Here is a 27,714-nt window from a genome sequence, read left to right on the forward strand (position 1 = left end):
AGACAAAGCTGCACATGTGTAGTCAGCAGGCTGTTATCATTTCATGCTGTAAAAATTGTTAGTTTACCGTAAATATGTCTTGATTTGTACTCAATAGTAGAGCAAGGCTCCAGGGAAGAGAGATTGACGCAACGGGAGCGAAGAGCAGAAGCGATGGATGGTCACGCTGCTTCAGTCTCGGCATGTTCGAATTAGCAAAGTTCCGGATTTGTCACTGCGTGGTGAACGCTTCTGGGCTCGTCATGTGCCATCATAGCGCGGGGATATTCACGCTGAATGTGTTTCACTTCGTCTACAAAACTGCACGCACCGAAGAAGTTGTCCTGGGTTCGGGTACCTCGTATGCGCTTGGACACACGATAGCCTGCTCTGAACTGATGTTCAACAGCATACGCGAGCTCGTAACTTGCTCATGAGGTAAGCCCATTTTAATTTTATTTGGTTTGCATAACGTAGGTGTTAACATGATTTGTGGTAAGCCGGCGTTGCGAGCAGAAATATTGTTTCAAAAGACCGCTAAGCAACGTCTTAAGGCAAAAATGACGCGTGAATGGGGAAAAGGGTCGCCTATCCTTTCAGATCGATTTCAATGGTAGCGCGATCGGCCCGATCGGCGCGATCGCAATTTTCCGTGTGACACTTCTAACCTCTTGCTCACTTGTGTGAAAAGCGCAGAATAAAACTGCATTCAGTTGCGAACTTCTATTGATGCTTGTACCGGAATGAGAGTATACTGTACGGCGAGAACTTCCGTTAGAATAAGGAACTAAATGTTCGAGATAATAGCAGTGGCTCACTTATGTGTAATCGTTGCTTTCTTTCTTGCATGCAAGTTTTTGTTGCAGCGACCAAAAATAGGTTCATCTCTCTGGCTGCTCTGCTGTGTGTTTCCTTGGTGCAACTGCTTGCGGTGCAGCAAGACGTTTTGCTTCGAATAATGTCTGGGCAGTCAAGGCATCCGTGTCAGTAAGGAAGCTGTAAATATATCAGTTTCAAAAATATTTGGACATAGAAAAGAAGCGGATGAAATCATCATAGACTGTATTTTACGAATAATTCCGTTGTATTACTAAATCGCGGAGTAGATATGCACTGATATCAGGTTGTATTGATACTTAGCTAGAACAAGGTTTCTTGTTCTCAACTTATCATTAGTAATGAATCATTTTTTTACCTAAAGACTAGTTGTTGTCGTCCTGCTGTAGCTGAGAAGAGGTCTGCTGCTTGCAATAGGTCCATCTCTCTCAAGTTGTGGCGGTATTGTTGCTCTCGAAGTGAGTGGATTTTCTTTCTCTGAGCATTTTGCTACCTAAATCATGACCACCTACTTAGGTGTTTAGGTGATCACTGTTAGTGGCATTAAAATGCTGGTAGACCAGCACCCCTTCATTATTGCAACAGATATGACAGAGTGCAGCTGTGGCAGAATTCGAAGGTGTAAATATATAACCGAAATTATGTTCGCTGATTTTATATGGTAATATATTGATGTCATTCGATTGTTGACTAGCAGGCAACAATGCTAAACAAGCAGACGTAATAATAATTTGCGCTTGTTAAGTTGTACAAGCGAATCAATTAAGATGTTACATATGAAATGGGACATTTGTAGGTGTGTTCTACAATGCTGCAGTCCTTAATAGCTTTAGAGTTACGTGATACCACTATAATTTCTCTGTAAAGTATGCAGCAAAGTTCAGCATTCTCGGAGACTGACATAAACAGACGTCTATTTGCAGCAAAGTTCGAATGAGGTGTTCCTGTTAGGGTGAATATATAAAATTTGTGTTTAGTACTACTGTTGTATGAGGTAAACCTAGATGGGAAAATTTATTTCTTTTAGACAATGGCAGAAAAGAATGCGCAATACTTGTACACATAGACATTACATCGTTATTGTTTAACCAAGTGGTGCTCCGGCATGCTAAAATTTACAGGGCTCTGATTGAATAATGTCAACTTTTCTTGTAACATTGGGGAAACCCGTTTTATATTGTGAGAGGTCACTTTATTGCGTACCATAATACTGTGATATGTGCACTAAATGTAGTGGACTTTGTCTATAACACCTTGCAGACTGGTGCATCGTGAAAATTTATCATGTGGAACATGTGATGCAGCTTACCAATTTGCATGAATATAATACAAACGTTTTTTTCTAATAATATTTGGGGTTTTACGTGCCAAAACCTATTTTTGATTATGAGGCATGCAGTAGTGGATGACTCCGGAAATTTTGACCACCTGGGGTTTTTTAACGTGCACCTAAATCTAAGCACACGGGTGTTTTCGCATTTCGCCTCATCGAAATGCGGCCGCCGTGGCCGGGATTCGATCCCGCGACCTCGTGCTCAGCAGCCCAACATCATAGCCACTGAGCAACCACGGCGGGTGTTTTTTTTCTCTATAATTTCTGGCCTCGAAATGCAGTTCACGTTATATTCTTGTTCGCGACAGGAATATAACGCAGTTTCTTGTGTCTATATTTTCTGGCATTTCAAACTGCGGCCAGCTAAACCACTGGGCAGCAGTACTCAAATCGCTACCTCGTGTGGAGCTGTGTTCAAATACACACGAGGAAACACGGCCTGTCTTGCTTGGCTGTGTCGCTGGAACTAATGAAGTACTGCCTGTCAAATACTTTGGTGGCATGGCAGCACCATACATATTTGTGCGTTGCTTTCTGTTTCATTGTGGCATCACATCACAATGTAATCGTAATATATATGTTCTTTATCTAAGAGGTCCATAGTCATCCTCTTGTTTTACATTTGCAATCTTATTAGTTATGTGCAGATGACCAGTGCCCCTCGTTCCATCTTATTGCGAAGTAAGCTACTAGTACCTAAATAATTATGTATAGCAGAAAACCAAAACCTAGTTGCCGAACAGTACCAAGCAGCAGCCTCAGCAGTATCAAGTAGACAGATTGGATTGGTTATGTGAAGGTGCACAGGGTGCCTCTTTATTACTTGCGGAGCAATTAGGCTGAGTGAAAACTGTACATTTATGCAGCTTCAACCACGTGCTGTTGGCAATTGCTCCTGCACTGAGCAGATGTGGAAGGTTATCACGGCATTTCTTTTCCTAACTAATTTTTCTTATGGCAATGGGATTACTCTATGTGTAAGTAGGAAATGAATCACATAGGCAATCAAAAGCCAACAAAGTGTTCCCTTGGAACATTGATTGTGCAGCTTGATGATTCAGAATAAGTAGGAGTACACCATAAATAATTGGCAATTATGTTTTATTTGACACAGGGCTAAAGCCTACAGTAACCTTACTGTATGTTCATACAGCGTCACGTAAACTTAAATTGTAGTGTAGCTTTCCAGTGTAGGCTTCTATAGTTACATTCTGTCAGAGGGCTGGTCACATGTTTCACACGTCTAGCAAAAGTAGTAAAATTCTGACAACTGTATTTTTTAATGATTTGATAGAATATGTAGGCAGTATGCATAGAAAAATAAAGCTATAGAATCAACGCAGAGTGATGCGACTTTTCTTGCATCTGTTTCAGGTTCAAAGAAAGTAAGGTGTCAGTTGTTGCCAAGGCTCCGACCAGAAAGGAAAGCCACTATGAAACGGTCCACGCTACCGATCTCTACTACAGGGGGTGGATAGCACATCGAGCGCCCTCAATTGAAGCCAATCTTGTCCCGGAAGTTGGGGCTTCAGGACTTTGCAGCAGCACTTTGTCTGCACGGGTGTGTGGCATTCTTTCGCCTAAAATACGTGCCTCTTGCACCGTATGCTACCCAAGCAGGCAATAGCAGTGTTTCGAGAAGATCTCCAGAATTTTTTTATTGCGGCGCCTACAGCATCGCTAACATAATTGGCGCACACTGGAAACATTATCGTATACGGGTTCAGATTGTCATAAAAGCGTTCACGAGACACGTAGATACTGCATCTCCTACGATGTGGAAAACCACGAGGAATCATTTTTTATGGTAGCTATATTATTTGATCCCACACTACAGTTAGTGTGCCATACGTACTGCTTCCAATAGAAGCCACTGCACGACACCGCTTTGCCAAAGGCTTCACCTGCCCCCGGCGGCAGCGAGCGGCATCCAGCAAAACATGTTAGAAATCAGTGGTGCACATTATTTTGTGCCCCCTTTCCTGATGCCAACTGAACATATGGTAAACTGTTTAAAAAAGCAGAAAAACAAAAGGCAACGGCTTTGAACGCATTGCATCCTAATGCGGCGGATACTGGGCAAAGCAAGTACTGTGGCATAGTAAATTTGCACGTGGCAAGCTCGGAGCTAAAAAGATTGCTTGTTTCTTGCAAATGGCCAACGTACGGTTAGAATGTTGAAGTTCTTTTTTAACTGTTTATTTGGGTAGCGGAGACAGCTTTCACAACTTGAGAGGAAGCCTTGGAAGTATGTAACACTTCACGAAACCACTTTCAATATATCATTTGTCTGCATCACATAATTTCATAACTGCGCGAGTGGCCCCTCTGGTTAACATGTAAACGTGTTCATGATTGCCATGCATTATCCACTATATCTGCAGCTAAACCCTATCTTGAGACTTCAGCTAATGGTGCCTTTAAAGAAATTGCGACTGCGAGCTTGCGTTTTTGGGAGCCGACTTTTTGAGCACACAGAATCAGCTCAATACGTTGAACGCCAGAAAAAATTTGTTGAGGATTTCAGATTGAGAATCTTCAAAGCCCAATTCATTTAGTGGCGTTAATATTCTGGTGAAAGTTGGTAATTGTTATGTTCATATGGTGCCCAAGCATTACGGTAACAACTACTTCACTTCGAGCACATTTTAAGGGTTTACTCCACAGAGCCTGGTGGCTTTCTGCTGCAATGTGAAACACTGCTTTCTCGTTCAATTGAGATTTTCGAATTTTAGATAGTTTATTAGGTGTTGTGCCCTGTTTTCTTGTTATACAGATTCTTAGCTAAACATCTGGATAGCGAAAAGAACTTGACCTTTTGCTTGATTTTCTAGATTGCCTGCCCTTGCTGGAAAACAGTTTAACTTTAATACTGCTTTGACCTTACAGAAAAATTATATTGAAGCAGCCATAGTCGCCAATAACAGGCACGACCTGATTGTAAAGGTTTTAATATTGTTTTTTTTTATCTAGAGAGTGTCCCAACTATCATGCACCAAGATTAAAAATACATAAATGTCATGTAACTATACAGAACCAAGGTAATGTTGATTGCCGTCGCTTGGAGATACTCAGATTATTTTTTGCATTCTGCCTAATTACATAAATATTCTTAATTAAATAACAAACTTCTCAAATGATTAGATGAAAAGTATCAACGAGAAAAATTGTAGAACAACATGAAAGCCTCCTTATACAGCTTTCTGTTGCTCATTGTGTGCTATATAAAAAACGTTTTTTTCAAGAAACAAGTACGTGAACACACGCAACGTGCCTTGAGTGGCCAGTCACACGGCAATTTTTTGGTCGCAAAGCTACGAATGCAACTTAAATGAGTTCTTTTAGGGAAAAGACTTAGCTCAAAAAATTATCCTTTTATATGCAGCCTGTAGAAACAAGGTTATCATTCTTGAGGGCCATGGCCCTCAAGAATGATAACCGACGCCACAGCAGTTGACTGCAGAAGCCAAGCCCACAAGCAGTTCCTCCAGTGGCCATGAAGAGGCCCTTGGGGCTGAAGTCCAATTCGATGCCACCACCATTTTCCTGCAGCTTTTCTACCTACTTAGCTAAGCAGGTGGATTAGCTAAGTAGATAGTTAGTAGGTTCTTCCCTTCGCATTTATCAAAAATACGAGAAATACGTAGACGGTATGGTTTTCACGCGGACGCAACTTTCCCGCAGATAATCACCAGTGAAAAAAGCAGCTTATGAAGGCTTTTTATCGGCCAGGATGATTTCGCGTAGTTAGGATAGTGATTGTGAACAATAATTGGTTAAGGCAATGGTTGTAGACTGAATAATGAAAGAGTTGAGATATTGATTAGAGAAAAAAATTTCCTTCCACTGCCAGAATTTCAAACCAGCCCAATTATTCATGTTTGATAGTCTATGTGTCGAGCAACAGTGCTTTCTGATCGCTTGCTGATGCTTGCTTCTTGCTGACATCATTCTTACGCTGCATAATTCACCTGCTTAAATTCCCTGTTTCTCCCGTACAACAAATTTACATACATCATAAGAAACCTTTCAGATGATTTCCAGGAAATTGCTGATGAGACTAGAGGGCGGCATGCACTCCAGGATTAGATATGCATTCCAGAGCCCCCTATCTTGCAAATGCTAACGACATACTCATGCTAAGCAAGTTCTTGTAATCATCCACAAGGGGATTTGTAAATACTAATTTATGTAAATTGCAAAAATATGCCAAGCGATATCGTTGACAATGCATACGCATTCTACCTGAAATAAAAGAAATATATATAGCACGAAATGCAAGAATCATTGGCATGATGCCATTCCTTCGGTGGAATAAAGTCTGTCTTCCGACCTGAATCTGGAATCCTTTATAATTCAGACTACTAAATACCTCATAAGGGTTGCGACGTGAAATATGCATGTATTTATTCCTCAATTTTTTTTACTGTAAGACCTGATGATGTCTAAACGGCAGTGAAAGAACTGAGATCACAGTGCTTCATACTTTATATTGCTCCAGAAGTCAGTTTGTCTGCCGATCACAGCATCCCACACTAACAATTTTTACAGCGAATTTGACAGAGAAGGCGCATAACACTAACGGTTGTGCTATTCGCTTTGATTATTGGGACAGAAGATCATAGTATGCATGTTATGGCCCTACGTGTCATTACCTTTAAACAGCAGAAAGGGGGGTTTTGCGTTTTGCAAAACTGCACGGAGGTTTTTAATGTGCGCGGTTTAAATTAGAAACATTCGCAACTGATACTGAATGCACTCTCCCCAGCTTTAGGCTCTACAGGTGCACTAGTTTACGCAGAACACATTCTTCCCCTCGTCACCGCCCAGATTGCGATTCAGGTTCTTCAAAGGTGTTTCATACTTTGGGATCGCACATAGCTCTTCACTCATTTGCAGATATTGCATTCCAATTTTGTCGTATGAGATGAATTCATTAGAGAGTGTTAACTTGCCCTAAACGTATTACACCTGTGTACCGGTAAACTGGCAGCAGCCTACAGTAACTACAGCTTGTTGAAAAACAATTGTAACTGCTATATTATATGCAAATACTAGTGCACAGCCATCGGCAAAAGCTGGTTAGGGTACACTAGTTTCTTCTACTCTGGAGTATGCGTCCTACACCACAAAATAAAGTTTTTTCCTCCTCCTCCTCTACCAAAGTGGAATGTGAAGCGAGGTATTATCTATAGGGCATACTGTTGCACCAACTTTATAAGAATTTCTCCTTGTCTGCGTCACAGGTCATTGTTGCTGCGACTGTAAAAGCAACGTGCCTGTTTACAGCACCCATCTATAGAGAACAGTCTGTGAATATTTAACGAGAAGTAAACATAATGAATATTTGGATATTTTTTGCATCTTCAACAAATTTAGCACTCTGTTTTCCACGGAGGTCTTCTTAAAACTCGAAGGTTGGCATGTCTCTACAAGGTTTGGCTGCAGGATGTAATTTTGCATAAAAAAGTGCTCTTGTGCGCATAACATCTCATCGGCAACGTTCTACATCTCAAAAACCGGCTGCTCCTTTGTTAGTTTGAACGTAGCATTAATGCAAGGACATTTGATGTTCTAACAAAAAGAATTGTGCCCTCTTATGTCCTTATTCTCCTCAAGGATGCCTAGTGTTATAATAGCGTGATTGACACCATGAGAGTCAATCTGGTGCATAATTGTGTGTACGGTGGGATGGGGAAGGTCAATAATTTTAGCAAGTTTTCCGGATGACTTCAATCAGTACTGTGGAATGCTGTATTTTTCACTAATTGTTATCAAACTTCATTTTGGTTGTGGTAACAAGTAAAATATAGTTTGCTCGCGCTCCTGCCAACATATGTAATGTGTATGCGTCTGTGTTTAAAAAAAAGACCAGCTAATGGTTTCCCAGAAACTAACATTCATTTCGACCATTCAAATTTTGAGGTTACACCTGTGGCTATTACCGCAGAATGAATGCCCACCCAGGAGAACGGCCCATAATATTTTCTTCAGTTATAAAAAGCTAAAGCTTTCAACAGCATTTGACCTTAGACTTGTTTAAAAAATGGCCCATTTCATCGTTAAAATCAGGCAAATGTTCCACAGGAAGACAGAAACTTGAACCAGTCAACAGTGGCATGAATATAAACAGCCCTCAATGTATCGCACTCTTTCATCTGGTTATCATATTGCCCATCCCATTTTTTTCACAGGCTGTTTTTTACTGTTTTATGGTTATACCCAGTTTAATTTTTATGTCCTTATTATTTATTATTTGGTCAATACATTTTTTTCTTTATTGGCTTCCAACAACATGTGTATTCATAATGCGCCTTCATCTACCATATACACTGATCTTAACCAGATGTATCTTTATACATAATTTATTTTCCTTAATTCTTCGTTGCCTTTTTCCAAATGTGCAAACAGCTTACCTTAATTCCTACTTAGACTTATGAGAGGACCAAGTGTGCTGGTATAATAATTGCTTATATGTGTGCATTGTTTTTAGTTTTGGTCAACCCTACTCTTTGCAAGAACCGACAGCAGTGCCCCTACCCGCTCCATCACAATCACGACTGCTAAGCACACCCTTCCTGTCTTAATTTTAACACTTTGGCTTCACTTGACCTATTATATGCTCCAGCTTCTCCTCCAATCAGGGTAGGGGCCAGTGAGCTGGGCACAAAAGAAAACGCTGCAAAGAAAAGATATTCTACCCTGATACAGGCGCCTTTTTTCGAATGTCGGCTACACCAACAACCTTTGTTCCAACAATGGTTGTCTATGTACATATTTTTCTAGCACAGATGTAACTGCTTTGTTGCATTCTGTGATTATCCATTTTCTGCCGCTTTGTTTAGGATGAAAATTCACGAATACTATTTGTTTCTCCTAACAGTAGCAAGTTTCTCCTTGCAACGCGTTTCGCGTCAAGAACAACTTTCACCATAAAAATGTCCAAGACGAGTGATTGAAGAAAATAAAGTTGCTTCTGTGATCTAAAGAACTTGAGGATGGAAATCTTACACCTTTAAGCATATATGCCATGCAATAAGTTAATATCACAAAGTGCAGAGTATTTCATATTTTCATCTATGTCAGTGTGCTGGCAAGACAATTTTCTCAATGGTGACCTGCTGCTTTGGCTATGAGCTGCCTTCATGACATTTGTATTAGAGGGTAGGTAATATCGTGGGCGAAAGTGCCCTGGAAGTGCGAGCGTCGACCAAATTGCATCTCTGTGTACAAGACCACTTGAAACTGTGGATTACGTATTCACATTCCGAACGCTGATGTTTGCGCGGCTGATCCCAGCAGATAGCACATCAATAAAATTCGGTCGATGCTTGTGCATCCTGGGCAATTTTTGTTCCCGATGGTACATTCTATAAACAATGGATATGCTCTGTAATACGAAATACGGGAAGCACCTGCACTCTAACGGATATAGTACAGACTCAGCATACAGTGTGTTCCATTTTATGAATACGAGAAGCACTCGTATTTTGTATTACGGTCTCTTTTACGGCTGTCACTTCAACTGAAATAAGCCTTCTTTATTCACGAAAAAACGTTCGTTCACACAGCGGGTTTGCCGTAAAATTAGGAAATGTTTTTACAGTTTAGTAAGCGTGTAATTTAGACATGTTGAGAGGTTCCTGAGCGCTTATCCGCCGGTATTTCCGTCAAAAATCACTCATTAGATTTTTCAGGAGTCTCTGCCTTCTTCGATTCCGAGCAGCCCTTGTTGTCGAAATAAATGAATTGAAAACTTTTATTTCAACAACGTAGGTTGGAAGAGTAAGAGCGGCTGCCTACACTGCGCATGTTCCTTCTTAGTAGTGGCGAGCCAATTAAGAGGAATGGTCATATTGGTGTTCTTGTTGATGCCTCGAAACATGGCTCGAACCCATGAGGGCTTTTGGCCACACATTGGACTGATTAAGCAGAACACCCAATAATATACCGAAAGGGATAAAGGCAAACATTCAAAACGAAGCATTAGGCAAATAAGTGATAGCTCAGATTTCGAGAGTGCGTGCTCATGAATATAGAAAAATAAGTAAAAATAATATAAAGTGCCGCATATTCGCTGCCTCAGACTGTACGTTTCGTTTTCTTTTACTAGTAGCCCACACCCATTGTGTCGAATTGGAAAAGACGCGCAAGGTAGCTTAAATGTAATTTGCATGTTACAGAAAACAACTGAGATGCTGAGAAGGTACAAAGCAATGAAGAATGTCATCATGTAATAGGAATTCATCAAGATAATTTGAATAACTGTGTCTATAGTGAACTTCTCTTTTTGGCTTTTGTAAAGTGTTGGTCAACGAGGTGCGTTATGCATGATTATCTTTCTAACTTTCTCTCGTCACCTCAACTAATATTTTTGGTTAAACCTAACTATGTCCTACTTAGTCTGCAACTAATCCAAGGATGTTGTGTTCCTGTCTGTACTACATCTGTGCGTAGCACTCGCCGTGCATTTTACCTAAATTTAACCGAGATTGAGAGCTGTAGTGGTGTAGCTTATCCGAACAAGAGCAATGACATATTATTTGCACTTGCTCTACGTTACTATTGTAAAGCTACACTTTGCCTCTTCCCACTTCTTCGGTGCTGGCTGTTGGCTGCTAACTGCTTTGTTGTTCGGTTGAGCGGTACGGAAGGTAATGCGAACATGTACCAGATATAGAGCAAGCCTATGTGGCCCGCTGTGGCAGGTGGTGCACGGAAGTGCAGGCATAAGCTTCGTTGTCGGACATTAAATCGTTGACATGCCATCATAATCATTTCCCCGACTTCATTCTGTAGTGGTCACTGTCTTGTGAGGCTGTCGTCATGAAACCACCATCGTCGTCATTACGTCGTCGTCACTGAGTTGACCTCATAATGTCGTCATCGTGCCACCGCATTATTCTGTCGTCGACACTCACCTGTATTTATTTCAATATCTTTGTTTCATTGTCGCCGTACCTTTTTCGTCATGCCATCGTCATCATTCTATAGTCGTCTGTGATGAGGGAAGTGTGCGAGACCGAGGTTACTAGTAGTTGACAATGAACAAGAAGCTCACAATGGATAGCACACGTGCAAAGGTAAATACTGCGCTTCTGAAGAGACGGCGACGATGATGAGCAAAGTACGGGAATACGCGCAGCAGGGAAGAAGTGAAAGAGAAGCCAATCTCACAGCAATCCACGCACTTCCATTCGGCTGGTGCGGTCTTAAGTTACCAGAATGATTAAAAGAATCGCCACTCGTTGGATAGGACAGCGGCAACAGGACACTTTCAAACTAGCATGAAGCGTAGTCATCAGCAGAACCTTGTATGGCCTGCCCTACCAATGGCTGAATCTTCATAAAGAGAAACAAGTGGAGGTAACCATGTGGAAAACGTAAAAGACGGTACTGAAACTCCCTATCAGTACGCCTACGTAGAAACTGCTTGCCTTGGTGGCACACAATACCTTCCAAGAACATCAGAAAGCTTAGCTCCAGGAACAAGAAGACTCCTGCAAACACCAACAGACCGTGCACTCCTCAAACGCCATGATGATGATGATGATCGTGGCAATACACGTAGATCAAAAAACTTATTGCTTCGAAGAGCACCAATGCTGTGGGACAGTGAAGTGACGGATAAGAAAAAATAGGGCAGACTGAGCCCTCTGGGGAATGGTCAATTACTGTGCATCATTATTTCTAATCACTGCCTATGAATCCTACTCTACTCTAAATTGATCTACTTCATCATCATCGTGACTGCATGTTGGGGCGTAGGCTTGTACTGCCTTCAATTCATACCTCTTATTAAGTTTGATTCGACTACTGCCACGTTCCCTTTAATGCGGTAGAATTCCTCGACGTTACCCGCTATGTCCTTATGTAATAGGAATCCTACCCCGTATTGCTTCTTATCTGGGAGGCTTCTATAGCAGAGGAAATGTCCTTTAGTCAGCACTGTATAAGCTTCAGCAGTTCTTCTAATCTCACTAAGGCCAACGATGTCCCAATAAATGCCTGATATTTTCTAAAGGGGCCTGCTAAGCTAGCTTCGCTCGAAAGACTTCGGGTGTTAAATGCTTCCAGGATTAATTTTCATTGGCGGCCTGTCCGAGTATAGATTTTCTTAGCACCCCCTGCTGCGTTAGAGATCTGACCGCCGCGTTGCTCAGATGCTCCGCAGCAGCTGGGGACTGAGGGCCATTGGATGATCGAAAGAGTCATTTGGGACTCTTTCGATCGGATGATCGAGAGTCATTTGGACGCGAGCCCGGCCCGGGCCCAAGTTAACAATTGCTTACACGGCCGGATCCCGGCCTCGTGCGGTGCTCTGAAGCCCCGAATTTGCAGTAAAGTCCCTCATTTGTTTCCTCACGTAAGGAACAACAGCTCAAGCTTGGAACACAGCTTTTCTGTACTCATAATTTAGTGCGATTAGCATTTTTTCCCTATTTCAGGCTTTCTAAGCCTATCCATCTATTGTATCTACGCGTCTAAAATTTTGCCTAGGGATTTCAGGGCTGATAGGTAGCTAGCGCGAGTCTGGCTACCACTTTCGGACGGTGTGGTCCAGGTTGGCGTTCGCCCACGCCAAAGGGGTTTGGTATTGGTCGGCCAATGATTCTAAAGCAGTTTTTCGCCGACACAATGACACAAGTTGCCAACCAGCTTGGGTCACTAGGTATATGATCATAGTCGAGATGCCGTCATGGTCATTAAATAGTCGTCATTCATGTTTTGTCATGTCGCTCTCGTCATGCAGTCGTCGTCACGCCTTTAACGCCGACCCAGTGGGCCAAGTTGTCTAGTAGCTCGTGCCATTAAGTATGTCGTTGAAAGGTATACCGATAGCGCCGCATACCAAGGACATAAGAAGGAATGAAGACGTCTTCGTTTCTTGTGTTGCCACGCTATGCAAATACCTTTCCATGATGACTGAACAAAAAGCCGATATCGCCACCCTCGTCACTAGGTATGTGCCGGTCGTGGTGGTGCGGTCCTGGTTGTTGCAACATCATTCCAGCTTCGCCAAACGCCTCTCATCATGCCGTCGTCGTGACCCCATCGTTGTCAGGCCATCGTCGTCATACTGGTTTCGTGATGAAATCGCCGTTATGCCATTTTGCCGTTATACCTTTTCACACCATCGTCGTCGTTGTGTCTCTGTCATACAGTCGTCTTTATGCATTCGTCCTGGTACTGTCGTTGTGATGGCGTCGTCGTCATTCTATCGTCGTCATTCTTACATCGCCATGTAACTCTCGTCATGCTGCGGTGTCACACAGTTGTCATCATACATTTGTTGCCATGTCGTCGTCGTCACGCTGTCATTTTACCATTGCCATAACTTCAGAAACGTCATACCCATTGTCGCCCTGCCACCGTTATCATACTACCTTCGTCGTTCCGTTCACGTCAATCGGTTCTCATAATTGTTTCGTAAATATGCTCTCATCCTTAAATCGTGATTTCGCCACCACTGTCATGCCGTCGTTCTCATGGCGTCGTCGTCAGACAGTGGCCATCATGCATCCGTTGTGAAATTGTCGTTGCCATGCCGCCTTCTTTATGCTATCATTATCATTACAGCTTCATCATCCGGCTGTCTCCATCCTTTGTCGTACACTTATAGTCATCCAACTGTCCGCTTAGTGGAGTGATCATACTGTCGCCGTTATGCTGACGTCAAATTTAATAATTTGGTCATACGACTGTCATCATCTCATTGTCGTCATACTGCCATTGTGATTTTATCAACGGCATTGCTTCTCTCGTTCCATAGTCGTTATTGCGTCGGTGCCATGCAGCCGTGCCCACACCACCATGTCCGAGCCTTATTATGGCAAGCGAATGCCATAGCAACATCGGAGGTTACCGGCTTAGGCCACACCAACAGAAATATCAGCATTACAACTACAGATATTTCAAAAACGGGACTTCAGAAATCTGCTGCCTTTTTACACGCTCGACCGCTAACCAATACTATCGACAGTGATCATGAGATGGGTTCTGCAGTAATGCTCCTAAATATTTTTTCCAATAACAATTCTCGCTCGGAGTCCACTACCTGCGGATACATATCCACTACACTACATGAGTCCGCTACATGCATATCACGTGTGAAAGAAGAATAAAGAACGAAGTTAGAGCAATCTGGTGCTCTAACATTATACATCACATAAATTTACATTTATTAGCTTTTGTTTCTGTGAGCCATTCGTTATACCTATTAGTTAAGGCATGGTGAAAGTGACGTCTCTACTGACATCTAAACCATGTTTTATATATATATAGACAACTTAATATTCAGTGAACAAATGAACCCTGAAGTATTTCACTTAATCACGCTATGGTGTCGTGTTTACAAAATTCAAGGCTAGATTGCTTGAGTCGTGGGTAAACGAATCAAAATAGACAGATACATAATAATTCAAAAGATTTAAGATATCAAATTTTCGGTCGGCACTTACCACGGTTCACCTTTTCTCATATTACGACCGTGTTCCTTTGTTTCTCAAACAAGAAAGTTTGACAGATACTTTAAATACTGGATAATTTCCGGTGCAAAATACCCACTGAATCGATAGCCGTTTGATTGGTGGATGCTGATGACACCACCATAGCGAACAAAATCAACAATTGCTTCCCTGCAGCAACAAATTAGCAGTGTCTGGGGTAATGATAAGCTTTTCGAGAAATTTGTGAATACTGCTTTTTTTTCAGTATTTTCATACGTAATACAAGACACGTGGTAGGCATCTTTATTGTTGCGGGTGATCTGGACTAGGCGATGACTTAGTATTTTTTATAAATGATGCACAACGCGTCCGACATACGTGCAAAGTTTAATTCCTGGCGGTTAGTTACAGCATTAAGCGAGTGTTATACTCATGTTTTTAGATGTCTTGGGAGAACGATACGTGTCACAGGCTTTCAATGGCGAGGAAATAGGTTTCAAGCGTGCATTCTTGGAAAAATTAAAGTAGGCAAAGTTTGAAGCTGTGTGTTAATATCACTAGCAATTCAGATTCCTACTGTAACTGCTCGGCAGTAACAGATTCGCTGCAAATATCGCTGAATTTTGTAAGGTCGCACACAGGCTGTGCATTTCTTTATTGTCAGGGCTTATCTCTTTAATGCTTTAGTCGTATATTAAGAATAATTAGAGAAGAACAAAACGTCTGTTATGCGACTTGTAGCGTGCCGTTTTGCAGTATTGTGGTACACACGGAAGTAACATGTAAATTAATGCAATTTAGCAGTTATATATTTGCAGAAGTAGGAACTCAGTAATTTTTAGCCAACCAAATGCTCTTCCGCATAACATTCTTTCCTTCTCCCTTTAACGCTCGGACGTTGGCTGCCGGCGCGGTGAAACAGGTGAACCAGCGCGCGCGCACTGATCACGCACGGCGATCATGCTTGTAAAGGTACGATGGATAGACTTTCTCGCGCGTGAGGCGCTGGTGCTGAGGCAGTCATGCCGAATTATAAATTTCTCAGGCCTTACGCACTCTACATTCAAAAAATGAAACAAAAACAATGATTGCCCCGGGGGAGCAATAGGGGTCTAGTAGAGGCCAGGCCTGCTCTCCTGGATTTTCAGGACCATTTTGAGTGGCCCCCTTTGAGTGAAATAAACGCACAGCGCCTTAGCAACCACAGTTGAACGCAATTGCCTGATTTCACGCCGTGAGGATTCCTGGCTTTGCGTCTCATCCACGTTAGCTTACGCAAGATTATGTTTAGGCTAGGTTTACGTTAGCTAAGATTATGTTAGGTTAGCGTATAAAGCATTCGGGTGCCACGGCATCACAGCGGTTGTACCGCACGGATTATTGTGTGTGCGTCTCGGCCACCTTATGTTACGTTTGGGTAGGTTAACGTAACCTTAGCTTGTGTTAGCGCTAGGTTACCGTAAAAGCCGGCGTGGCGTGGCGTGTTCTCACAACGGTTACGTCGTGAGCATTGTTGTTTTTCTGTGTCGGCCTCGTTAGGTTGCGGTAACGTTAGGTTAGGTTAGCGTAAAGCGCGTTAGGGGGGCGAAGCGTATTCTTATAGCGGTTGCAGGGCTGTCGACTCGCGTATTTACAATTGCTAGTAGGTACAGCGCCGCGTGGCACTTGCGCAGGTGCCAGACATTTGCGCGTATGTGAGAGTAAGAGCGGGTTAGAGAGAGAAAATGGGGTGGCTTTTGCTCCTTGAATGTATGACTGTGCCTAGGCATTACGGAGGAGTTTCTTAGCGCATGTTGGATGCATTTCTCTCTAGGCGTGCCGGCATTGGGAAGTGTGCTCGAGTTCCCTTGCGCTCGGACGCTAGCTGCCGGTGGGGGGAAACAGGGGATAACATCGCAGATGCTTCCCCGGGAGCAGTAGGGGACCGCCTATCCGCATATACTGAAGATGTAGAAGGCACAGCACCTTAGCCACGGCAGTTGAACGCGAGTGGCTGAAAGGGTGAAGATGCGTAAAAAATGGACCAGCCTGAAATCAGTCACAAGGAAACTTGGCATAGAACAAACCAAGATGTATGCACTGAAAGATAAGCAAGGTAACATCATCAACAATCTGGCAGATAAACTACAAGCAGCGGAAGAATTCTGTGCTGACCTGTCAGAATACAGAAACTCCTCCTATATCTAACGATGTGGTCAGAATGGCCTTGCAGGACATGAAACGACGAAGAGCGACAGGAGAAGATGGAATAACAGTCGATTTAATCAAGGATAGAGGAGACCTAATGCTTGGAAAACTGGCGGCTCTTTATAGGCACTGTCTATCGACTGCAAGGGTCCCGGAAAACTGGAAGAATGCAAACATTATACTAATTCACAAAAAGAGAGGCGTTGAAGAATTGAAAAATATGGACCCATTAGCTTACTCCCAGTATTATATATAATATTTAGCACAATAATTTCCAATAGGATAAGGGCAACACTGGGCTTTAATCAACCAAGGGGACAGGCTGCCTTTACGAAGGGACACTCTACAATGGATGGCATCCGTGTCATTAATCAGGTTATCGAGAAATCCACAAAGTACAATGAGCCTTTCTATATCGCTTTCATAGGTTAAGAAATGGCATTTGATTCAGTAGAGATACCAGCAATCATAGACACATTAGGTAATCAAGGAGTACAGACCGCTTACGTAAATACCTTGGAAAATATCTACAGAGGTTTTACAGCAATGTTAATTCTACACGAGAAAATCAGGAAAATACCTATACATAAAGGAGTCAGACAGGGAGACACAATCTCTCCAATATTATCCACTGCGTGCTTGGAAAGTATTCAAGCTATTAAACTGGCAAGGCTTAGGAGTAAGGATCGTCGGCGAATATGTCAGAAACCTTCGGTTTGCCGATGACATTGTTCTATTCAGCAACAATTCAGACTAATTACAACAAATTATTTAGGATGTTAACACAGGGAGTGTGAGAGTGGGGCTGAAGATTAATAAGCAGAAGACAAAGATGATGTAGAATAGCCAGGCAAGGGAACAAGAGTTTAAGATCACCAGTCAGCCTTATGAGTCTGTGAAGGAGTACGGTTACCTAAGTCAATTAATCACAGCGAACGCTGAGCATGAGATGGAAATCCATAGAATAAAAATGGGTTGGATAGCCTACGGCAGACATTATCAGCTCGTGACTGGAAGCTTACCATTATCATTGAAAAGGAAGGTGAACAAACACTGCATTTTACCAGTGCTGCCATATGGGGCATGGACTACGATACTGACAAAGAAGCTTGAGAACAAGGTAAGGACTGCGCAAAGAGCGATGGAACGAAGATTGCTGCCATAATGTTCAGATAGAAAGAGATCGGTTTGGATCAGAGAGCAACCGGATATAGCCGATATTCTAATTGACATGAAAGGAAAAAATAAGCTAGGCAGGGCATGTAATGCACCGGTTAGATAACCGTTGGACCATTAGCGTTACAGAAGTGTACAAAGAGGAGGGAAACGCAGTCGAAGCCGGCAGAAGACAAGGTGGAGCGAGGAAATTAGGAAGTTCGCAGGCGATAGGACTGGGGTAATTGGAGATCGCAGGGAGAGGTCTTCTTCCTGCAGTGGACAGGCTGAATAATAATAATAATAATAATAATAATAATAATAATAATAATAATAATAATAATAATAATAATAATAGCTATATATGCATAGATGTGTCCATTGAGGTAAAACACCAGAGCTTCGCTGCTTGTCTTTCTTCACAGAATGAAAGGGCTGATGAATTTTTTCCAGTAGACGAACGGGCAGCTTGTTTATACAAGCGCGCTATTCTGTTCCGTGCCATTAGAAAAAAAAATTGCTGGCACTTTCGTATTCCAGACTACATGGAAGCAAGAAATGAATACCAGCAAAGCATATTGGTTTGAGATAGTACTAGCCACAATCTTAAAATTGGTTTAGTGCATGTTCTCAACGGCACTCACAAGCACACTACACCGCATCACGATATACTGTGCACTATATTGGCGGCGAGCTCCACCACTGGAAAAGATACGAGCAAGTTCACTGGAACGGAAAGGGAGCGGTAAGACACAGATTAAAAAAAAGGCACTGCATATAGTCATGTTTGTGTTATGAATTAGTGCACTGGATTACGAAAGACAAGCAGAGGGAAATCGCAGGCTGAGCAGACCGATAAATATACAGTGCAACGCAACTTGATAAATAATATTGAAACGTCCAAGAATTAAGAAAACAAAAGAAGATTGAATCGTCGCGACGGCACTACACAGTCGGAGTAGCTATAGCGTCGAGGTCACTATAACGGAATTATTTTTGAGCAGTTCTGATAGCGCCCACGCAACAATGGTTGCTAGTGTACTGTTAAATGCTCATGTGCTGGGACCTAAAGCTCACGGCACGGTGCGAAAACGCGCTCACAGCGAAAGCAAACATTGTGCGCGGACATGCATGCAGACGCGCAGTCGATCACTGCGGAATCGTGCGATCGCTGGATTGAGGCTCCATTCTGTTATTCCCCATCTGATTATACAGACAGCCCATTATAAGAACATGTTTCACGTAGTTCACTCTCGGCGTTTGGCTACCTCAATTTAAAAACAAAGAGAATTCCGGGCACTCTCTTTGAGGGAGTAGCGGCTTGTCCCATATTTGACTCTCTTTTCGAGAGCAGATCGACCCTCTTTGAGAGAGAGTAGGTCAACTCCTGTTGACAGAGTTTTGTTACTCCACCGCGAGGGATTGCTAGTACTCTTCCGCAGAGTGATAATACTCTTCCCACAGGGAGTGCTAGTACTCTTCCGCATAGTGCTAATACTCTCACCGCAGGGGTAATGGCACTCCACAAGACCGAGTACTTTTACTCCCCCAAACAGAGTGCTAGTACTCTTCCCAATACCCTCTTAGCGAAGTCCTGGCCACGCATGCAGGCAGGAAATCCGATTAAATTAGGGCCGCTGATATACCGTTCCCTAGGCGGCTCCTCAGAGTCAGTGGCCGAATTCCAAACGGCCTTCAGAATAGGCGTGAGCAAAGATATGCAGGATTTTAAAGTCATTTTTCCTGGCTATTTGCTGCCCACCATGAGTCGTGACTGCTCGGAATCGGCCTATGCGTCCCGAACGCCACTGCGTAGAAAAAAAAGCTAATTAACATTTAATCCGCAATTATCTTGCAAATTTCACGATCAGGAGTCATATAATCTAATTAGAACACAATAGTCAAGGGAATCACACACTTACGAAAAACCACATTGCTCTATACAATGGATTCTATACGTGGATTCGAACCCGCGTACACTCGCATCTATACAATTCAAAGCACACACTCTAACCATTACACCACAGAGCCACCACACCCGGTCGTGTTCTTTTAGAGGTTATATATATATAACATATGTATTTGAAGTATCGGCTGTGGTGGGTGGAGTTTCTCTGCAGTGTGCTGTCCTGTTGTGTACTAGAATACGTTTGCGTTTGCATCATTTCCATTCCTTGCTACGACTAACGAAGGAATACAACGTAGACGACAACGTGAGAACTATTCACGGCTTGTCGTCACCCCAGTAAAATAACAACTGTGCCGTTCAGCTCACGATCGAGTGCTTTTCCAGTCCATGCATTATATGTTCTCCGAAAATACGCGGATACAAAGTATCGTGCCAACCATCCACGTATGTGAATTTAATTCGCGCGTATACTGCGGAGCATTTCTGTTTATTTTTTCCGCCAGTTCCATTCGTATGTGGTCAACTGCGACGCCAGTACCAGGCATTTCGACGTGCCTCACGCTGCCGTGTAGGCGTTCTTTTCAAGTGCATTAGTTTAGAGTTTGGTTCAGTCCGCTGTGAGCTGTTGTCCTGCATTAGCAGCGGATCGTTAGCGTTTTGAAGAGCATGCATTCCAGCATTTGGAGACTGCTTACGCCGATAGCCGCGTCACATGCATTGGCATGCATGTTTAAATGACTAATGTGTCCACTTGTTACGCGTGCACTGCTCGTATCCTGTGGCAGTGCTCGTTCTAAAAGCTTCGAAGACCATCTGCACTCATACGTGTGTTGAATATATATGCACAGGATGGACTTGCCGGCTAGTTGGTTGAGCATTTTAGAAGAAGAAACAGCGCAACACAAGGACGACGCAAAAACATGGACCACACCACGAAGCGCTGGTGTGGTTGATGCTTTTTTTCGTCCTGGTGTTTGCGCTGTTTCTTCTTCCACGATACGCGCACACCACAGGTACGCGAATGTTTAGGAGCATAGGGCGTTAACTTTGTTTTCCCCGTTTCCTCTCAGTGTCAATGGCACAATGCGTTGCCCAGAATCGCGCAAGCTTACCCCCATATTCAGAAATGCATCATAACCTGAAGCCCATGCTTGACTTGATCTAAATCACGCAAGTCGTGAACGCACAAAAAGAAAGGCAGTGAGCGTCTGGGGGATGTTCACACGAGGCGTCGTTTATATAAAGTCAAGCATGAGCTTTGTATTAAGATGCATTTCTGAATACGGGGGTTAGTCATCTGCTTCTTACAAAAAATTTCGAAGAAACGCCCACCAAAACCAGGCACATTCGTAAACTAGGCAATACGAAGCTCCATAGAAAAAGAGTGGTATTAAAAGCTTTCAGTATTTTTCTTTACTCCGAAATGGTTGCGCTCTCGTGGCTTCAATGTACAGAGATAGTTCAGCGTTAGCTAAAAAGCATGAATTTCTGAACTCCATGCCAAAATAAGCTTGTAAAATTATTTAGGTGCTAGAATCCAGGGTTTGTAGCAATCCTTGAAAACCCTATATTTCTGAAATGCCATTTTCAAGGCATTGAAAACCCTGGAATTTTTAGAAGTACTGGAAAGTCCTTAAATTTGTACGCTTGGCTAGACTTAGCAGACATTGCCAAGCATTTTTTTCCCTTCTGTGACACTCTTCGCATGTCACAGAGAATTGTCTGTGGAGGTAATATAAGGAAAGCGACATCCTTAAAGCTAAAATTACAAAGGAGCTGCAGATACCAGTTTTAGGCACAAGGAACCGGCGACAAATATACTTGGAGGAGCAGAAGCAGGAAGCTCAGCAGTTGAGGCATTCAAATAAAAGCCGTGATGAGTAAATCGAGAGCTACAGACACAATAAAAGGAAATTACAAATGACTATTGCTTATTTGATGGTGACAAGCTGAGGCAGCAGATGACATGACATACACTGTCAAACCAAACAGTATTCAAAAACTGCAAATGTTGCAGGTGCAAGTAGTTAATTGTGCTATTGCAGAAAAACTTTGAGCGCTTTCTTGAAATGCTTCCTTGTGTGCATTTACTGATGGGTGGTGAAAGGCAAATTAGCAGTCTTTCAAATGTTTGAAATCAGTGAAATGCGATTTGTTTTTTCTTTTGTTTGCATTAAAGTTAACGATGTTGTTGAACAAGTTATTGCCTGTCCAAACTACTAAAAAAATCGCACGAGGTCCTTGAAGTTACTGTGTCGGGGCCTCGAAAGTTCTTGAAAACCATTGAATTTTTTTCTTCAATATTGCTATGAATCCAGTAGAACAACTGTCATGGAGTAAACACCTTGGCTGAACAGGGGCTTATACGAAGAGCACAGGAAGACTAGAAATGCAGTAGTAGGCATGGAGAGCTCTGAAAAAAATGTGCCACATCTGCTCGTCTTCCTTACGTTTCTGCAGTGACTGTCACATTTTTAGTAGAAGTGCACTTCCTGTTCTACTCCAATAAACGCAACATTACCAACTCCAGTGTGGGGCAGTCCTTCAGCCAGTGCAGAACTCTTTCTGTACATCCCTGTCAGCTCTGTCATTTTTCCAGCATTGTAGTAAAAGATTTGTCAAACTGGTTTCGCAGAATATGAGCAGTATACTCTTAAATTAGCTGTTTATCTGTATGCACAAGATCAGGTCCTCAGTTTGGTTGCATGACAAATTGCCATACCTCAATAGATACAAGAAACAATTTTATTAGAGTTTAACAAAATCTAAACAGTAATAATCACAACAATATAGTGACATACATTTCTTTTGGTACCTATACAGCCCATGTCTTGGCAGTGTATAAATTCAACTATACATCGCAAGTACTGTGTCCTGACCACTATTATTCACATGTGTAAAACCATCACAGCAATTCTTCAACAAATATCACAGTGGTTAGAGATATACACTTTGTAACTGCTTTACATAAGCATAATGTATACAAATGGTCCCTGTGTACCTACACATGACTAGTGCCACCCGAGTACTATTACTCACAGGTGTAAAACCAACAAAGCAGTTCTTTAAAAATATCACAGCGCTTAGTGATGTACATGCTGTAACTCCCTTGTAAAAGCTTAATACAAACACGTGAGCACACAGAAAGCTAGCAGTAGGCCTACATGGAAATACCACCGCCTCAATACTTATTCACAAGTGTAAAATCAACCAAGCAGTTCTTTAAAGAATATCACAATGCTTAGTGACATACATTTTGTAACTAGCTTATATTACCTTTATACAAACATGAGAACATACACAAAGCTATCGGTGCACCTACATAGAAGTGCGGCCATCTGAACACTATTATTTGCAAGTGTAAGCTCAACAGAACAGTTCGTTATAGTGACGCACATTTTGTAACTGCCTTATACAAGCTTAGTGCAAGCACAAGAATGCGGAAAAAAAAATAAAAACTTGCTCTATGAATACACAAACAGATCAACACAAATGGTAAACACCGCTTTGAAGACACGTGACCGTGACAAAGCGCAGTGCTCTGCTGGTTGAAACTGCCATCCACAAAAGTATTGAGCAATGCTTAAACCACACGCAATAAAGTGCTGAAAGACTGCGTCTCTAACGTACCTATTTTATATCAAATTTCTTGAATATAGGGCTCTCTTGCAGATAAGGCGTCTGATCCAACTCACCTAATTTTACACCTGCTAAATGCATAAAATGCACTCATATATAACTGGTAATAATTATAAAAGGAATTTAAAAACTTGATAGAATGATGAAGATGCATGACTAGAAAAGTTCTGTCCCCCTCGTACTTGTTAAAGGGGTGTAAGTACGAGACATGTTCTTTTTTTCCGCAATTTTTGCATTAATGGACACCCGGGAACCTCGAACCCACAAAAAAATAAGATACTGGTGTGTTAATAGTGTTATGAATAATTTTTTGTGAAAGCTTTTTATAGACAAGTTGCAGTCTCGTTTCTGGAGGTTGAGCTGTATCATGCAAAATAACATGGAAAGTGGTCACATGGGAGCATGACACTATGCCATAATGCTCGTTTCAGTTGACTCTCTTGCCCTACAAGTCACTGCTTACTGTGACCAGTGATGGAACAGTAGTGTCTGTGTGATTTTCATCACACTTCTGTCCTATGACATCCTTACCAGAGTCGGCGGCACATAGACACCCAAATTTCGAAAGTGTTGGTGTCTCAGGTGGTTGTTTTTGATTTGCTCAATATCAGTTGGTACGTCAGCTGTATCAAACTTCTTTTTTACCTCTTCAAAAACAACATCAACAGCAATCTTATGACACCTGTGTTGTCCTTCTAGTTGCCTACAAAGACCAGTTAATCTAGTAGCAACACTGACAGTCTCTACTATCTTCTAATGGGGAAGAGGTGTGTCCCACCATGTGTTCCACATTGTTCTCGCTATGTGGGCTGGCTGGGGAGGCAACAACTGTAATATGTTTGCATATCTTAATGTGATGCTTGTACTGTGTTATAACACCTAACTTAGTCTTACACTTGCTGCACAAGAACACTGGCTCACAGTCATGGTGAAAAGCTTTTGTATGTTGAGCAAATGAGTTGTATGCACTACAAAATAGTCACAGTGATAGCACACATGTTGCTCTACCAGGCCTGGTGCGGTTCCTTCTGACACTGCTGCTGATGCTGACACACTGCTGCTTGCCTCGTACACTGTTGCAGCTGCAGTAGACATGACCGTCTCTGTATCTATTGCTGCTGTGTCACCTGTCATGGTAACTTAAGGTGATATCGGGCTCACTTCTGCAACGGAGATGTCGTTTGCCCCTTGAGGGCTCTCATCATCAGGGCCAATAATTTCGTAGGCATTGTCTCCTGCATCTAAGAACCAATAAGAACAGCCTGAATTAATAAACATAGCTCTAAAAAGTAGAGACATCAAAACTTAACCACAAGCTTTGCACATCAGCGACCAGGCTTAATGAATAATACTTGCAGGAGGAGTTACACAATTGTGTGTCTACATTACAGTTAAGCCTCATTACAAGAGATACTCAAGAGGCACGGGAAACATGTCTCTTGAAACCAAAAATTTTAAAACACTGAGGAGCCAGACTAGATCACCTTATTATGCATCATAGCTAAAGTATGTTTAGATATATCTGAAGGAATAATTGCTCAGGGTGGCTTAAAGTGCCCCTGAAGCACTTCTCAACATTTTTTGAACAAGTAAACACGCGCATCAAAGTCAGAATGCCGTCACAATTGACGACGCCAAACGCCACAGTGTGTAGCACTGTGGAAACACCACAATATGAAGAAAGCGACCCCATGCGCCTCTCTGGACCTATCCTGCACCCCCCCCCCCCCCAGTTTGTCCTGACATCACCAGGCTGTCTCTGATGATGTCACCAGTTTCCGGTGCTGTCGATTGGTCGAACGAAAGTGTACGACTGCCGGCAAGGCCTTCGTTGCTGCTCCGCTGCTCTGCTCGCTGGACGGATCACCTTTCTCCGGTGCTGTGTTGTTGCGCGATCTTGAGCGCGCGCGCGCGCGGTGGAGCAACTTCGAGTGAAAAAGTAAAGCGCTCGCTACGCGTTCCTTTGAACTGAGGCGGCCTGTTCTCTTAGAAGCAAAACGATGTGTTCTTTGCTCAGCGTGCATGATTGATACATTGCAATGTTCGGGGCCAGCCACCTACACTTGAAGCAGAAGATTACGCTACGTTTTGTTCTCTATTGCCGCAAGAGTAGAACGGGCATTCTACTCTCTCTCTGAAGGGGAGAGTGAAAAGCACGTTTCACTCTCTCCTTGGTGACAGAGTGAACAATGCATTTCACTCTCTTCGACATTTTGAGAGAGTAAAACAACGCTTTGAAGAGCGAACCGGCGGCTTCACTCCTGCGATACCCTTCCTAGTTTTTAGAGTGCTTTCGCGTAAGAAGCCTATTCGCGAGACTCTATCGCGGCGACCGCGCGCAGTGGCGTTCACTCTAAGTATTCGGTAAAGAGATAGCGTCGGTAAACGAGTCTGTGCTTTCAGTTTGCCCAAGATTATTATATCGACAGCCAAAAACATCCCTTGTTTTTAGAGTACCTACATTAATGTGCAGGAGGGCTGCCGCGTTATGTTTTTATTGAGTGCCGTAAGCGAAACCTATGAGGAACGCGCCGCATGATCCTTTATACTATGCAAGGGAGGCGCTTCCGACAGATGGCGACTCCGTAACTCCTCGCCGCCAATACTCCATATGGACGCTACCAAGCTAGAAGAAGAAAACAGGCTTAGGAAGACACCACAGGCAGCATAAGACGCCAGGTAGACAGAGCGCACTGCCCAGCTAGAAGAAAAGCGTCTAAAGGAGGCGCGACCAAATGTCTCAGCAAATCTCTATTCTTACTCCGTGATCTTGACGCAAGAGGTCACGTGTTGGCCGTCGCTGAGGGAAAGGCTGCCTTCAAGGAGCGTTCGCTTGCCAAGGCTGGCTGCGTGACGTAATGCTATCGCCTAATTTTCAGAGCGAAAGTTTTACTAAACGCGTTGAGGTGAGTTTCGCCGTCCGTCAGCAATTTGACATTAATTTGACCGTTGCTGCGCCGTAGTCTTGGCAATGCATCAGGTAACTCGCCGCGCTGATCTCTCACGGGCCGCCAGCTCGGCGCATGCGCTCTCCGCAGCTGGGTCGCCGCCTCACCACATGACTCGCCGCACGCCTGGCTAAGAGGGCGGCACTCGCCTAGATAGTGCGGAATAAAGCGTTTTTCTTTTGTCTAGATCGCTATTCCTAGATAGTGCGAGCTTGGCAATGGATGAGAAGGAGGCCGGGCCGTCTTTGAGCGTCGGGCCGGAGCAGGAGGCTTTGAGCCGTCGTCGCCAAGCGGCGTCAGACCACCCGCGGATATCGCCCGCCGAACTGCTTCATTGGAGGGGGTCCGGACGCAACAGGTGTCGCACCGTTGCGATCGATGTAGGGACCGCGGTCGCACTCTGTTCGATTGCGCGTCGATGCTGCGTTTGTTCGCGGCTTCTGTTTGCATGTCTGGCACTTGCGCTTGCCTTGTGGCACAAGACGCGTCGCACCGTCGAAGGATGCGGGTCTACCCAAGCCTAATCACAGTCGTGTCTAGCGAGCGACCTAGGCGCAGCCGTCTTATCTTGCTTAAGAATGATTGTACACATAAGTATAATACTTACAGCTAAATCAAACGTCAATCAAGTGAAACTAAGACTTAATCAGGCTATACCAAACTTTCGCTTTCCATATCCAGGGTTAGCTGAGCCAAGCCGCAGCCATTTTGCCTCCTCCATGAAGTGAAAGCACCACATCGCATGCTTACAGTGCCACGCCATGCCGCAGCTCGGCAAGTGTCGCACATCGAAGGCAAACCAGTGCTACCCTGTCCAGCGCCACGCCACACAGCAGCTCGGCGAACGCTGCAGATCCGCAGCATATTCCATTTCGAAGAATTCAAATACATGGTGGGTCCTCTATGTGCTTTTTGAACACCGCTATAGGAAATGTCAAATAAAGCTTCAGCGTGCTAGATGTTACAGCTTGAGTGATATCGTGAACATATCGTGAAGGCAGGTAGAACAACACGGACATAGAAGGCACGTCAGACAACACGCAGCGCTGAACAATGACTTGAGAACAGCTCTTGTTTACGTACGGCGTGTCTCTAGGCACTGAACTTCAGAAACCACTGTGGCGCACTCCAGCACTAATATAAACTTCAAAACCTCCTTACATTACAAAAGGCGCGTATTATTTGCTTTTAATAAAGGCAGGTCAATTATAACGTGGACGTTTTCTCATCACATTAAAGAATTATGCGGCATGCACCACAGAACCGTCGGCCCAGTTG

The 27,714-nt window shown here is 43.2% G+C and overlaps 1 long non-coding RNA gene across 1 annotated transcript; it reads left to right on the plus strand.

Moving 5' to 3' along the window:
• The first annotated feature begins 886 nt into the window (after positions 1–886).
• LOC142574035 (uncharacterized) lies at positions 887–27,385 on the plus strand. The gene is made up of 3 exons (XR_012826400.1): positions 887–966; positions 3,524–3,710; positions 27,118–27,385. It is a non-coding gene; the product is annotated as an uncharacterized LOC142574035 (long non-coding RNA).
• Positions 27,386–27,714: the final 329 nt, after the last annotated feature.

Source organism: Dermacentor variabilis, chromosome 3 (genome assembly GCF_050947875.1).
Source record: "Dermacentor variabilis isolate Ectoservices chromosome 3, ASM5094787v1, whole genome shotgun sequence".
Classification (NCBI taxonomy): Eukaryota; Metazoa; Arthropoda; class Arachnida; order Ixodida; family Ixodidae; genus Dermacentor; species Dermacentor variabilis.